General features: G+C 36.1%; 1 protein-coding gene across 2 annotated transcripts in view; it reads left to right on the forward strand.

Annotated features, from left to right (window-relative positions):
* VWA8 (von Willebrand factor A domain containing 8) overlaps positions 1-15109 on the forward strand; it is a 360366-nt gene that overhangs the window by 260989 nt on the left and 84268 nt on the right. The gene's annotated exons all lie outside the window — the stretch shown is intronic.

Here is a 15109-nt window from a genome sequence, read left to right on the forward strand (position 1 = left end):
GCCTTTTTTGTCTGTCAGTGCTTAAATATATAGGTTCCTCACCTCACAACATGCAAATACAATCATCAACTTTTTTATTTTTTAACCTTAAGCATTAATCAGTTTCCAGCACCACCTTTGCATCTGTTCTCACTTCTGCCATTGTCGTCAGCATCGCCCCATCGCTACCAAGGAAACAGAAATACTGAGCATCTAAAACGCAGCGCATTATTGTAAGGCCAAAACGTTTAGACTAGAGAAGATAAGAAGAATTATGCATCCAATAGAGATGTGTTTTTACCAACCTCCTTATTTCCAGAGAATGGAAGTTTAGCGGTCATAATAAGTAGACCCAAGCCTGCACTAGGAAGAAATATGAGAACAGGTCACCACAGAGGGAGGAAGTCCCACAGCTCCAGAAATGGCTCAGTCACCAACTAGTCTAGTTGCTGTCTGGAACTAATGTGAGCAGTGAGGAAGGCTGTGTACCCATAAATACTAAACCCTATTATAAAAGGATTTATTTTATTTGTAATTTATTTATTTTAACCTTCAGAGGAAAACTTCTTTGTTTACATTTCATTTCTATCCAGCAAAAAGAAAGGTAGGTTCCTGCCAACTGTGTTGCTCTGTAAAGAACCAGTTAACAAGATAAGAAATTTCTACCAACTACTCCACTGATATCTGATTAATAATTACTATTTTCTGTGGTTATTTTTGTGATATTCCTTAGAGGAGAAATATGTGTGTGTGTGTGTGTGTGTGTGTGTGTGTGTGTGTGTGTGTGTGTGTATTTGTAAATGAGTAATACATATTCCTAGATTATAGGAACATTTTGAAAATCGCAAACCAATATAGGCCAGCAGCCCCAAATCCTTTTGAAAGGGTATGAGTATATTAATTTAATTAAGCTAAAACAAATGTATTACTCTAAAATAAACATGTCATTAAGTGCAGTGGATCTCTCACAGTAACAGACTGAATGTTGGTCACTATCCATAACAGTAATTAGAAAATTAATTAACTATGGTTCTGCTTCTTTCATTATTCTGAAGATTAGTTTCTTCTCCCTTTGAATGAAGCTCCTCTTTTCATTACAGTAATTGATGCCTCATAGTAAATACTACTGTGTTTGAATTTCTTATATTTTATTTCAATTTCTCATGTGTTATAACGAGGTTATAACAATTAAGTTTATCTTTCACAACAGAACTTTTAAAAGGAGTGTCACTCGTGATTTTGATAACAGGTCTTCACTGGTTCAAAAATTAACCCCTATCTGTGTTTTAACCATGTAGCTCTCCTCTTCCCAGTGACTTTCCTGCCTCTGTTGTACATCTTTGTATCTCCAGCTCTTAGCATGATGATTGGTACACAGTAGACAAATATGCTTGTTTATACTCATATATACGAAATTGAAGCTTTTTGACAACAAATGGAATTCTTTTTTTTTTTTAACATCTTTATTGGAGTATAATTGCTTTACAATGGTGTGTTAGCTTCTGCTTTATAACAAAGTGAATCAGTTATACATATACATATGTTCCCATATCTCTTCCCTCTTGCATCTCCCTCCCTCCCACCCTCCCTATCCCACCCCTCTAGGTGGTCACAAAGCACCGAGCTGATCTCCCTGTGCTATGCGGCTGCTTCCCACTAGCTATCTATTTTACATTTGGTAGTGTATATATGTCCATGCCACTCTCTCACCCTGTCACATCTTACCCCTCCCCCTCCCCATATCCTCAAGTCCATTCTCTAGTAGGTCTGTGTCTTTATTCCCATCTTGCCACTAGGTTCTTCATGACCTTTTTTTTTTTTTTTTCCTTAGATTCCATATATATGTGTTAGCATACTGTATTTGTTTTTCTCTTTCTGACTTACTTCACTCTGTATGACAGACTCTAACTCCATCCACCTCACTACAAATACCTCCATTTCGTTTCTTTTTATGGCTGAGTAATATTCCATTGTATATATGTGCCACATCTTCTTTATCCATTCATCCGATGATGGACACTTAGGTTGCTTCCATGTCCTGGCTATTGTAAATAGAGCTGCAATGAACATTTTGGTACATGACTCTTTTTGAATTATGGTTTTCTCAGGGTATATGCCCAGTAGTGGGATTGCTGGGTCGTATGGTAGTTCTGTTTTTAGTTTTTTAAGGAACCTCCATACTGTTCTCCATAGTGGCTGTATCAATTTTGGAATTCTTTTAACTGTCTCAGTTTATCAGTTGTAACTGAATAAGTATTGAATGAATATATATAGTTTCTAAGTTAGAAATGAACAGAAATATAGTATCTAACATCTCAAAAATAATCAAAATACTCTGCTATATTATACAAGGCAGTATCTGATCCTTCTACAAATGAAACATTTTCTAGGAAATGTGTAACTTTATGTCTCCAGTTCAAAGTGCAGCTATAATAGAAATAAGACTTATTCAGTAATAAAGGTACATAATTCAGAATTGAATGATAGTTCCATTTGTAAAATTAGAATGTTAGAATGTTATCTAACATTCTCCTTCCATCTCTGCTGTTCCTTGATCCATTTTGTTGATACTGAAAATATACACTTACATACATACTCAAACTGAGAAACAAAGTATGAGCATATATCTTTATGTCTAAACAGACAGAATTCATTGTCCAAATAATCTGCTGTTGTTGTAATTTTTGGTTACATCTCTCCTCTTCCTTCTCACTGCTTAATAAATAATGAGACAGCATACTTAATTGCTTTTATTTAGACCAGCTTATGTTACTATTTACAAGTAGTTTGTACAACCAAATCTAAATCTGAATCATTCCAGGAGCAATGGTAATAACAAGCAAAAATGTGTCTTTTACAGCTGCCTTCCTAATCAATCCCTCAACCCACTCCTCATTTATGGACCCTTTATTCAACATTGGTCTGCTCCTGATTTGGGCTCTTGGAAAATACCTTCCATAGAAGTACTGAGAAAAGAGAATATGTTCTCAGGACCATACTTATCTCTTGCTGACTGCCAGCAGCTTCCCTGTCAATGGCAGAGTAACCTGATCTCCATCTAGTGGCCAAATGGACTTACTTTACATCATAGAAATTAAAAGGCCTGGTTTACACTCCAGTAGTTTGAGGCAGCCTCAGACCTGCTGTTAGGGGAGGTTTATACAAGCCTCTTCAGCGGTTCTTATTGGTCATGAGATGCTCCTTTAGGTCCACAGTGAAGGCCAGGCAGAAAATCTGCCATGCCATTCACCACTTATTGGCCCCCATCTTTCCCTGATTCCTTTGCTTGGTGTCAAAAGAACTGTTTATCTTTAGATAAACTCTGTCAGTTACATGTTTTATCCCTATCCTTTATGACTTTGCTACATATCAGCCTTCTTGAGGTATTAGCTTTGAAGCCATTGTTGCTTTGAATTTTTGTTTCTGTTTAATGCATTCATTGATAGTTTTCTTTAATGAGCACAGCTTGCAGGAGAGTATATTTTGAGCTTCATATAAAATGTGTTCATTAATTTTACATGCTTTGATAGGAACATGTGTTTTTCTTATAGTAAACAACTATAACAACAAACTCAAAGTATCACTATAACTGTAGTCTAAGGACCCATTATTAAGAATTCATATTTACTACTTTTAGACTCGATATTTTCAGAAGCACAGGTTAATTATAAGCAAAATTTTTCTGACTAGGTTTTATAGTGTTCTCTATAAAGCATAGTTTTCATATTTTTATTTAGTTACATTTGGATTCCTCCCAAGAAGGCTACACCACAGTTTTCCTCAGAAATCAAATCATCTTCTCTAAAAAGCTCCTGGTGACTCTTCTTGCAGGAGCAAAAAGGCTAAAAGATTACAGTTTTCAAATGTTATTGTCTAATTACATAAACTAATCAGAAACTAAATCCTTCATATATTACTCGTAGAATCTCTTTGAGGCCTTTTTGAATAATACTTCCTTAACTGTATACTTTAAAACTTGATAGAATCTTTGAAACAGTGTGGGACTGGAACTTATTGACCCTTATATTTAAGATAGTGCCTGGTACACAGTAGTTATGGTAAATATTGAAAATAGAGAGAGGCATAGACAAAAATACATAGAAAAGATAACCGGTTTATACTAAGCACCTAATCTTTCAAAGAAGGTATTCTAGGAATATGAGTAAATGTCACTTGCTGTACTTTGGTAACTAGGCCTAGCCTTTTCTTTAACTACACATCCAACGCTTATGATTTTTTAAGAATGTTAAGGCCCACTTCCAGTTTTGGAAACCACAAGATTATTTAATTGGTACTCTATTAGTAAATTTAGTTTTTGACTCTACAAGCTACATTATCTCCAGAACTTCTGTGAAAGTTTGCAATTCTTTGTTCTTCTTAAGGATCATATTCCACTCCTGTACTTCACTCTTGGCTTTGGTCAGCAATTCTGAAAACACTTAACAGTCTGATTAAGTGGCTCATTGTTATAGAGTGATAACACATTTTATAGGACTGTTATACGTACATATATCTTTGGGAATCTTCCTTGGCCCAGAAAGGCAATACTTCTTAAAATTTTTTTTTATAATTTCCCACCATATCTCCTAGTGATATATCAGTAGAAGTGGTTTTCATCAAGATGGTCTAGCTATTTGCCTATGTGGTAACACTTGGTCAGTGCCTCTAATGATTTTTCCTTTGTTTATTGCTGTTAGAGAAATCCCAAACATAGAAATTCATTTTGAATCTAGACTTTGAATAAGATTTTCAGGCTTACCTAATGAAAATGCAAGATCCCCTGGAGAGTGTACTACCCAGTAGAGTGCTGACAGCCCAGCTCTCTGGAAGGTGGGGGGCAGTTTACAACGTTTGCCAGTTACCGAGATGTAAATACTCCCTCCATGGCTGATTTAAAGCTACCAAAGGTTAACAATCTACTCACAAAGTCTCTGAATATTTAGCAAGCATCTCTCACAAACTAGTACAATCTGGTTCCAGCATGCCCCTGGCTTGATTAAGCCTTTAACTAACTCCCCAAGGAGAATTATGACAGTTACCTGACTGCAAGGTCCTTCAGAAATAAGACAACGGAAATGTGGATAAGAAGAAAGAAAGGCAAAAGAAAAGGGAAAGAGGTACTGAGAACACACATCAGATGGTGTCATGATATCTCTGGGAGATGTGGAAGCCTACAGTTGTCCCAATTACAGATTAGCAATGCTCTTCTTGAACAAAGAATTCAGTTTGAGCAAAGAATTGGAGAGAAGTCTATACTCAAGTGGGATAACACTCATGGGTTCGTGCATAAGGGCCTCCTTTCTTATAAACTCTTTCAGAAGGAAATTGCCAGTCGATTTTTACATTCCTCCAGAAGTAATGCTTCCATTGGATCACAAATTTGTCAGTAATAGCTAAATGTAACTAAAATTAAATCAACAGCCACCTTCCCAAGACAAGCAAATCAACAAGTTTATGAGTTTAAAGAGGCCATGAGTTTTCATTAAACTTTTGTGCATATCCAACAAAAAGATAACGTAAAAATTATGAAAATCATGGGTATTAGAGTTTTAAAGTAATATTAAAAATAGAAATATCATTTAGCTTTTACATTTTAGAGAAGGCCTAAACTTAGGTAATTGCTTTTCAAATCATCAGCAGCAGAAATACTTCAACTCCTTTCTCTCATGACAGACCTTAAGATCATTACTTTATATACTATATCCCCATTGCATACTGCTTGACAATATAATCAGCAAGTAAAGAAGTAATCTTAGTACTATTTATTTAAAGTATAAAGGAAAACAAATTAATTCTGTAATATGTCAGTTATAAATTGAGATATCAAATGCAATGAATATGTTGACAATCAATGGCTCTAGAATTTTTGTGGTTCTAAGCTCATTATGTATATAGTTATGTATAATCAACACATCACAATGGCTATAGAAATAAAACCTTGCTGTTATATTTATAGAGAATATTGTAATTTTATTTATAAGTGGTATAGCCTATTGTTTAAGAGCATGAAATTTTAAGTAGTCAAACCCAGGTTCAAATCCACGTACCACTTTTTAAGTGATCTTCGGCAAATTACTCATTCTTTCTAATTTTCACTTTCCAGTCATAATATAAAGACAATCCCAGTGTACTCTACAAGTTGTTGTAAGAGTGAAATGCATTCATACTTGTCACAAAGTATTTAGTAAACAAATAAAAATTAGAAACTCAGAAGTTAGGTAATATTGGGCTACAGAATTCTTTAACACTTACATGGAAACAAAGCCAAATTAAAAGGAAGCAGTGTTACCCAAACACCTACTATTACATCATGACCCAGTGAGTTACATAATTCATCATCTGCCTTAGTGTTGAAAGAGAGCTTTGCTTATAATCCTGTTTAGGAAAAGTTTTGTCAGGCCCAAAAAAGGAATTGAAAAAATGGTCTGGGCCTAAACTTGTCAGCTTGAAGAAAAGCAGGAAATCAATGGTAGGACAATTGTCAGCAGAGGAATATAGTGTTTAGCCTTATTCAAAAGACAAATTAGAACAGGACCAAAAAACACACAGTGAAATATACATCATCTTTAGCCGAGTCCTGAGAACAGTAAAAAGCAAGCCAAATTTGGAGCTGTCTTTCCTAGTTTTTCTGTATACAATGTTCTTTTGTCTCTATAACATTCTAAAAATGTCTCTCTTTTTATTTTCTGTTTCCTTACAAGGTCAGGGCTTGTAAGTGCCATCTCTAACCTCAAGTGCCATCTCTAACCTCTCCCTTTTAATAGTTCCACCCATTCTCACATTTATTTATTTAATTAACATTCGTTGATCATCTAGACTCACTAGGATAAAGAAATAAATAAGAGACAGGTACAGACCCAGGGAACTTACAGTCAAGTAGCGCTATAACCAAATAAACTATGGTGCAGTGTGGTGAAGAAAGTGATGGAAGCATGATTAAGGGACCGGAGGACAGCAAAGAATACTTAACTCTATCTTTGGAAGTGGTTTTAAGATAAAATAATACCAGAATCTGGTTTTTACGGAAGGGGAAAGGGACTCCTGACAAATCGAATACAGGTTTAGTTTTGCCTCTTACCAAAATCCCAGTAAGAAAACAATAAAGGATCAAAAAAGGTACAAAACCACAGGATTAGAGATGCAAAACACTTTGGAGGATTAAAAAATACATGTGTAGGTGATGACTGAGTTAGTGACTGGAGAGAACTAAAACCCTAAAATTCCTCTGGGGGGGAGATGCAAGCTTTCCTCTATGGAAGCCCATAAAGCATCAGGACTTGAAGACACCATGTTCCAAAGAAGGTTAGAGTATAGGGCAGCACTGAAAATTGGCAGATTACTTGAAAGCCCACATAGAGGCCATTTAGAAATACGGATTTTCTCCTCCATCTTATGCACCTGGGCAGCCGGCTCTCCTCTACCCTTGCAAGAAACGGGAGCCACAATGGAGATCTGCACAGTTTAAGACAGGAGTGAGACCATATAGCCAACAAGAAGATGAAGTGAAGGTCTGCTCTTCTTATTTAGATCTCATGAAGCTGGCATCCATATTTATATCCCTTAAGCAGGAGATTGGGAAAATCCTTTCTGGAAACTGACATGCCCAAGAGAAAAGCCTTTCTTTTTTTCACTTTTTTATTTTTTAAGGAAAATATTTTTTTATTTGTTTTCTTATCATTTTGAGTCAATATACACAAATAATGCAGTCTATAGGATGAAACAATCATTTTTGAGATACATTAAGTTAATAAGGAGATAAGTAAAAATGTACTAACATACAAAATTACATTAAAATTAGTACATTGTTTATCCATAGGAAAGCTATTTGTATCCTATCAAGTGATTTTTTTTTAAAATTTTTATTTGAGTATAGTTGATTTACAATGTTGTGTTAGTTTCAGGTGTACAGCAAAGTGAATCAGTTATAAGTACACATATATCCACTCTTTTTTAGATTCTTTTCCCATATAAGCCATTACAGAGTCCTGAGTAGAGTTCCCTGTGCTATACAGTAGGTCCTTATTAGTTATCTATATAGTAGTAGTTATCTATATAGTGTATATGTCAATCCCAATCTCCCAATTTATTCCTACCTCCCCCTACCCCTGGTAACCATAAGTTTGTTTTCTACATCTGTGACTCTAGAGAAAAGCCTTTCTGGTGCTGACATTTGGAAATTTCTCCCTACTAGCCTTACAAGAAGACCCACTTGTTGGCAAGCCCTACTTTATGCAAAAACAAAAAACAAAAAACAAAAATTTCAATCTACTTTTTAATGCCTTATTCTTAAATATTAATGGATAGCCTCTTATATAAAAGATGGAAATCAAAACAAATGAACAGAGAAATAGAGATGATACAGAAAGCAGAAAAGCATTTCACAAAGTGATAATTGATATTCTCAGAGAGGTAAGAGAAAATATTATAAAACAGAAACATAGTGCTATTTTAACATAGTAACCTTCAAAGAACCTTCAAAGAAAGATCTCTTGGAAATTAAAAAGTAGTAGCAGAAATAAATTAATAAAAGGGATTGGACATTAGGAACTCTCCCAAAAGACAAAGAAATTGAAAATAGAAGAGAGAAGATAAGTCTTATCTGACTAATAAGAATTCCAGAAAGAGAAAATGAAAGGGCAGGAAATGACCCAAAAAGTAATTTAAGAAAATTTCACTAAACTACAGGACAGATGTTCCATTTAATAACTGGAAAACACACACCCTCACACATACACCCCAAAGTATATTCACTTGAAATTTTAGAACCCTGTGGGTAAAGAGACAAAGCTGAAAACTTCTAAGTTGAGGGAAGTGGGAAACAGGTTATATAAAATGTACTATAAATCCTAATAGCATTAGGCTTCTCCACAGCAGCATTGGAAGCTAAAGGGAAAATTATTTCCAACCGAGAATTTTATACCCAGCCAAGCTATTAATCAAATGTGACGGTAGACTAAAAACATTACTAAACATGCAAATCTCAAAAAACTTTCATTCTTTATACAAAAGGAGGGAATAAATGAAGAAAGAAGAAGAAAGGGTGGAAAGAGTGGTCTTAGCCGGGGAAGAGGCAAAGGTAATTCCCAGCATGATCATGAAATGATGTTCTAGAATAACAGCTGCGCCTGAAAACAACTACTCCAAAGCAAAGTGGGAAAACAGGGTTCCAGAAAGAATAGATGTCTTGAAGGGAAAAAAAGCTGGTAATGTGATAGAATAACTATATTGAGAGAATTTTACAGCTCTGCTGGAGAATTTGGGGAACAATTAGTGAGAGATAAATAAAGTAAAGCTAAGAATTAGTAAAGAGTACATATTAGTGGGAAAAATGAAAAATTATATACAGTAATAGTATGTAATAGTATATATAAGTATATAGTAATATGTATTATTATAATTAGAAATATATAGTAATATATAGTAACATATATTATTGCATATAGTAATATAGTGCCATATAATAGTAATAATAAAGTAAACAATTAATATTGATTTAACTCAAGTTTATGATGGCACTCTATTAGGATGATAAGGGGAGGGAACATGAGTAATGTATGTTCTAGGTAAGATAGGTGAAATAATCCTTACCTTTCATAGTAGGAAGTCAATAGATAATGTCTGAAACTTAAAAATAAAGAGAATGTAAGAATATTATTTAGAAATATGAAGGTAAATAGCAGGAGACATAGTAAGCAAAGTTGAAGTGACTGGCTACCTTTGGGGAGTGGGAGTTGGGGGGTGAAGATGGTGGAGCTCGAGGTTGCTATTTTTGTTATACATCTTGTAGTACTATTTGGCTTATTAAACTATTTACATTTATTACTTTGATAAAAATTAAAAATTGGTTTAGAATAATAATAAGTGGGAATTCACCAGGTAAATAAGAGGAATAAGAGTAGCCATGAAACAAAGATTTCATTTAACTCATCTTTGGATCCTAGACACTTTAAAAAATACATATTTTTTAATAGAACTGAAGAAGCTGGTTAATTTTCCTTATTTCACTTTGAAATGACTCGAGTACTAGTTATGAATAAGATGGAGTAAGCACACACTTACCCTGTCTTTTCCACTGAATTCAGCAATAAAATCCGGACAGGATACATTGAGCAACTATTTGAGGTCTCTGAAAAAGAAGTGATAGCACATGGATTGAGGAAGACCAGAATTTGAACTACCATTGAACTAGATGTGTTCCTCCTTTTCCTCCAGAGTCTCCTGGTCTTGACTCAAGGCCATCTGAAAAGGAGGTGGGTACTCTCAGCAAACTAGAAATAGAAGAGAATTTCTTCAGCCTAACAAAAGGCATCTGCAAAAGCCCTACAGCTAACAGCATATTTAATGGTGAAAGACTGAGTGCTTTCCCCCTACGATTGGGAATAAGGCAGGAATAACCACACCCATACACCCATCACTCCTGTTCAACATCAGACTGAAAGTCCTAGCCAGTGCAACAACAAGAAAAATAAGTAAAAGTATACAGATTGGAAAGGAAGAAATAAAACTGTCACTATTTGTAGACAACATAATTGCCTACCTAGAAAATCCCACAGAATGTACCAAGAAAAAACAAATAACGTGCAAAATAAACCAAGTCTTTCAACTAATAAGTGAGTTTAGCAAGGTCCGAAATTAATCATATTTCTATATCCTAGCAATTAATTATTAAAAACCAAAATTTTAAAATATATATACCATTTACAAACAGTTCCACCTAAAAATGAAATACTTAGGTATAAATTTAACAAGGCATGTATAGGATATGTATGCTGAATACTACAAAACACTAGTGAAAGAAACCAAAGATTTAAGTAAAAGGAGAGTTCACAGATTAGAATTCTTAACATAATAAAGATGCCGATTCTCTCCAAATTGATTTGGAGAGTTCTAACCAAAATCCCAGTAGGATTTTTTTTTATAACGATAACAAGCTGACTCTAAAATGTATATGGAACAAAAATACTCAAAACAGTTTTTTAAAAGAATAAAGTTAGAGGAATCGTACTACACAATTTTAAGATTTACCGTAAAACTACCATAAGCAGGATGGTATGATGTTAGCAAAAGGACAAACACATAAATCAATGGAATGGACTAGAGTATTCAGAAAGTGACCCAGAGATATATGGCCGATTGATTTTCAACAAAGGTGCCAAAGCAGTTTAATGAAAGGATAACCTTTTCAACAAATGGTGCTGGAACAATTGGACATCCACAGCCAACATGAAAAAAACCTGTTAATTTTAAAAATAAAAATAAAAAAATAAAATGACTCAGTGGCTGCCAAACCAGGAATAATAGTAGTTGACTACAGTATATGGCACCTGCCATGTCATCTTTCATTGTTGCATTAAGTGGAGAATGTAAAGCTAATTCCAAATCTTAAAAACTCCGAAGGTAAAGAAAGCTAATTTGTTTAGAGAGTTTAAAAAAAAAAAAGTCTTAACCTTTGGTATATTTTGGGGGTAAGAGAATGCTCCAGGGATGTAATTCACAGATGGAGAAACTCAAGCTCAAAGAAATTAAGCAAGTTGACCAAAGTCACAGGGCTAGTAAGTGGCAGAGTCAGTGGTTCTGTAATGTGTGCTCTTTAACCACCATGCACTCTGACCCTGGCAGCTTTATCAACTTTCACCCTTTAGTCAGGTATCCAGGGTGCCCTCCCCCTGCCAAAACCTGAAAATGCCAGTGGAGTTAAAACTAGGCATTTGTCTCTGTATAATCCCGTCAGATCATGTTGGTTCCCATGGAAGTCAGGAGTCAAGGAATATTATACAGCTCTGTGGCAAACAGTAATAAGAATCTTTCTTTGGTGCTCTTTAATGGTAATGATAGGAAACAGAATTCTGAGTGATTCTTACGCCATTTCTTAAATCCCTGACACTCTTTCTTTTGATAAATAAATAAAATAGGTTAAAATGTTGCAAAATTTCCATGTTGTTCAAGTGAACAAGGCAGCAGGATCTGAACTTGGTTTCTAGAAGAGCAAGCCTGCCGGCAGGAGAGGAATAATGACAATCACAGGTGTGGGATGGGAGGGTGTGATTCAATAAGGAGAAGAGTGGATTGACTGGGTATCCGTCATCACCACGAAACAACCTTACCGTTGTGTAGCAATGATCTCATCAACCTTTCCTTTCCCAGCGCTAACGATTAACTCTGGGGAATCTTTCACCTCTGTTTTAAAAATGGGACGTTGAAAGACAGGACCCGCACATCAATACAGCTTATCCTCAAGGATGTAGGTGAATCACTGTGGAATGTTTAGAGGAAAACTGATGTCTCTCAAATTTAAGAAGGGTGATCGTCAGTTCCAGTCACCAGTGAAAACAGTAGTGCTGTGATTGTGAGAAGGCAAGATTCCCAAATGTTTACCTATCTCAGTATCATTTTTAAAAAGTGTTTGTGATAAGATATAGAGAACAAACTAGTGGTTACCAGTGGTGAGGAGGGGCAAGAGAGGGCTGGAGGAGTGAGAGGTACAAACTATTGGGTTTAAGATAGGCTCAAGGATGTATTGTACAACACAGGAACATAGCCAATATTTTGTAGTAACTGTAAATGGAAAGTAATCTTTAAAGATTACATAAAATTAAAAGTTAATAAAATTTTAAAGTGTTTGTGATAAAGCAAAAGAACATCAAAGAAAGCAGAGGTCAGGTGGCACAGAGAAAAATAAACTCCATCATTCCTTTTGTGACAGATAGGTTATGTTAAATCTGTGATCATTTCACTTGTTAGTACTTTGCTTAACCACGTCAGCTTTTAGAACTGCATTGGTTCAGTGTGTTGTCTCATTTAAAAGTTTAAGCACATTGAAAAGCACAAGACCTGACAGGGGTTAAAATGATTTTCTAGAACTAGTTTCATTTGAACCTCTTAGGATATGCTGTGGGAAGATAGAGATGTGAGAATAGGTCTTCTATATAATTACTGCTCACTTTCCAGGCAGAGCACAGCCCTTATATTTCCTCCATGATTGCCTAATAGCTAAACCATCAATGTTCTCTGCTTCTATTTAAAAACCACTGAAAGCCCTGGATGCCAGAGAGAAGAGTGTACTATTTCTAGGGTGGGAGTGTGAAGCCCACAAGCTGCAGGGCAGAGCAGAAGCCTGGCTGGGACACAGAAGCTAGAGGAAATAGACTAGCTGGTCTGTCCCAGACAAAGCTGGCACTTTATTCACTTAGAAGTTGCTTTTTTTTTACAAACCGCTGTGTTCCCATGATTTTATTTAACCTGTCGAGTATCGATCCTATTTCAGCCATGTTTGTATACCCACGAAATAACTGTCACTGCGTTTTTTAATGAATTGATTTACCAGTAATTGTCTGCATGTGAATAAAGTGAAAACTTTTAAGTATAATCTCAATCTGTACTAATGAAGAGCCTTCCAGCATTCCCAAGTTTCAAGCAGCAATTGATACCTATAGATCCAAATATAATTACATATTTGTCATCATAAATACCTTTTTCATTGGGGAAGTTTTCCTGTCATATCATTATGTCTACAATCTAATGGCTCTATTAGTTGAATCTCAGTTCCTTAAAAACTCTGTCTTCCTGCCCCCATATTTCTAGTTGATTCTCACATAACAACAGTGTTTATACTCCAGACCTGGCTTTAGGAAAGTCAACAAACCATAATTTCCTAAAGAGATGATGGTGATCCAAGCTGGAGAGTTTCTTTGTGGCATTGGCAGGTTGTCATCTATTGAATTAAGGAAGTTACGGACCAGCAATAGATATTTGAGTCACTTGACAATCAGCCAGCCAGAGTGTTCCCGTGGAGCATTACTCTGTAGCCACCAGCATAGGCCCTGTGGAGGGTCAGAGAATACTGAAATATGAAACATGGTTTTTACCTTCAGGAAGTTTATACTATATAATTGGGGAGGTGAGACTGATAGTCATGAAACAGCAGCCAGTGGTACAAAAGAATGTGTAGTTCAATGTTAAATTGTGGAGTTTGAGCCCTGTGCTGTAGTAGTTCAGAGGAGAGGCACCAATGCAGATGAAATTCATAAGCAAAGGAGATGGGGCTTTGGTTGAATTTTTATTCTGTTTATGTATTTGGATAGTTGAAAAGGAGAGGAAAGGGCATTCCAGACAATCCAAAAAAAAATGACCACAGGCATAGATACGAATGAGCACTGTGTGTTTCCTTAGTAAGAGGAAGAATTGTGCCATAGGCTTGGATCACTGCAAATCCATGAGTGACATGGACACAGATACCAGAGGAACAGTGAACAAACATCATGGCCGATTTGATGCAAGCACAAAGCCCAGAGGGCAAATCCAGGTTCAACACCAGCTATCCCAAGGAAACAGGGGAGTGTACACCAGACCAGAGGCAGGAGTACGAGCTGGGTCTGGGACCACCAGAAACCTACAGGCTGGGAGATTTTCAGAAGACAGTGTGTGATTTACTTTCAACACAGTCTTGCTGGCGTGGGACTTCTTAAAAGCAGTTGAAAGAAAGCTCACCTTCTTGGCAACCCTTGGTCTGTCTCAAGCGTATCTGTAGCGTATTGTAAGACAGGCTTAAGGGAAGCAAATGGTGTTTGGGGGGGAGTAATGCAATAAGGAGTCACCTGAATAGGAGGAAGCAGGCCGTGTGAAGGCCCAGTGAGATTTTTAGGTTCCCTGTGCCCAGGAGCTGCTGAAGGTCATTGAATAAGGAAAGTGTATGGAGTAGTGAAGGATGTATTAGGAGGATGGACTTGGTAGTGATGTGAGGTCTGGAAAAGAGCCCTGAGTGAAGCAGGGCAACCGGGAGGCTGAGGTATGGCCAGGTGTGAGCCAATGGCAAAAGGCCTAATAGGGACCTGGATGCAGGCATTTTGCATGTCTCTAGGGTGGGTGTCTGGCAGACCATTGAAGGAGTCAGGAGAGCAGAGAGGAGATAGGGTTAGGGCATTTTAAGTGTGCTGAATTTGAAGTAATGGTGAGATATTCCATTGACATTGCACAGTCAGTAATTGGAAAATAACAATTGGACTCGAACTTCAAGTTAGCAAGAGTTCCAGTGATCTTTTTTTTTTTTTTAACATCTTTATTGAAGTATAATTGCTTTACAATGGTGTGTTAGTTTCTACTTTAAAACAAAGTGAATCAGTTATACATATAC

This window comes from Balaenoptera ricei, chromosome 18, assembly GCF_028023285.1.
Source record: "Balaenoptera ricei isolate mBalRic1 chromosome 18, mBalRic1.hap2, whole genome shotgun sequence".
NCBI lineage: Eukaryota > Metazoa > Chordata > Mammalia > Artiodactyla > Balaenopteridae > Balaenoptera > Balaenoptera ricei.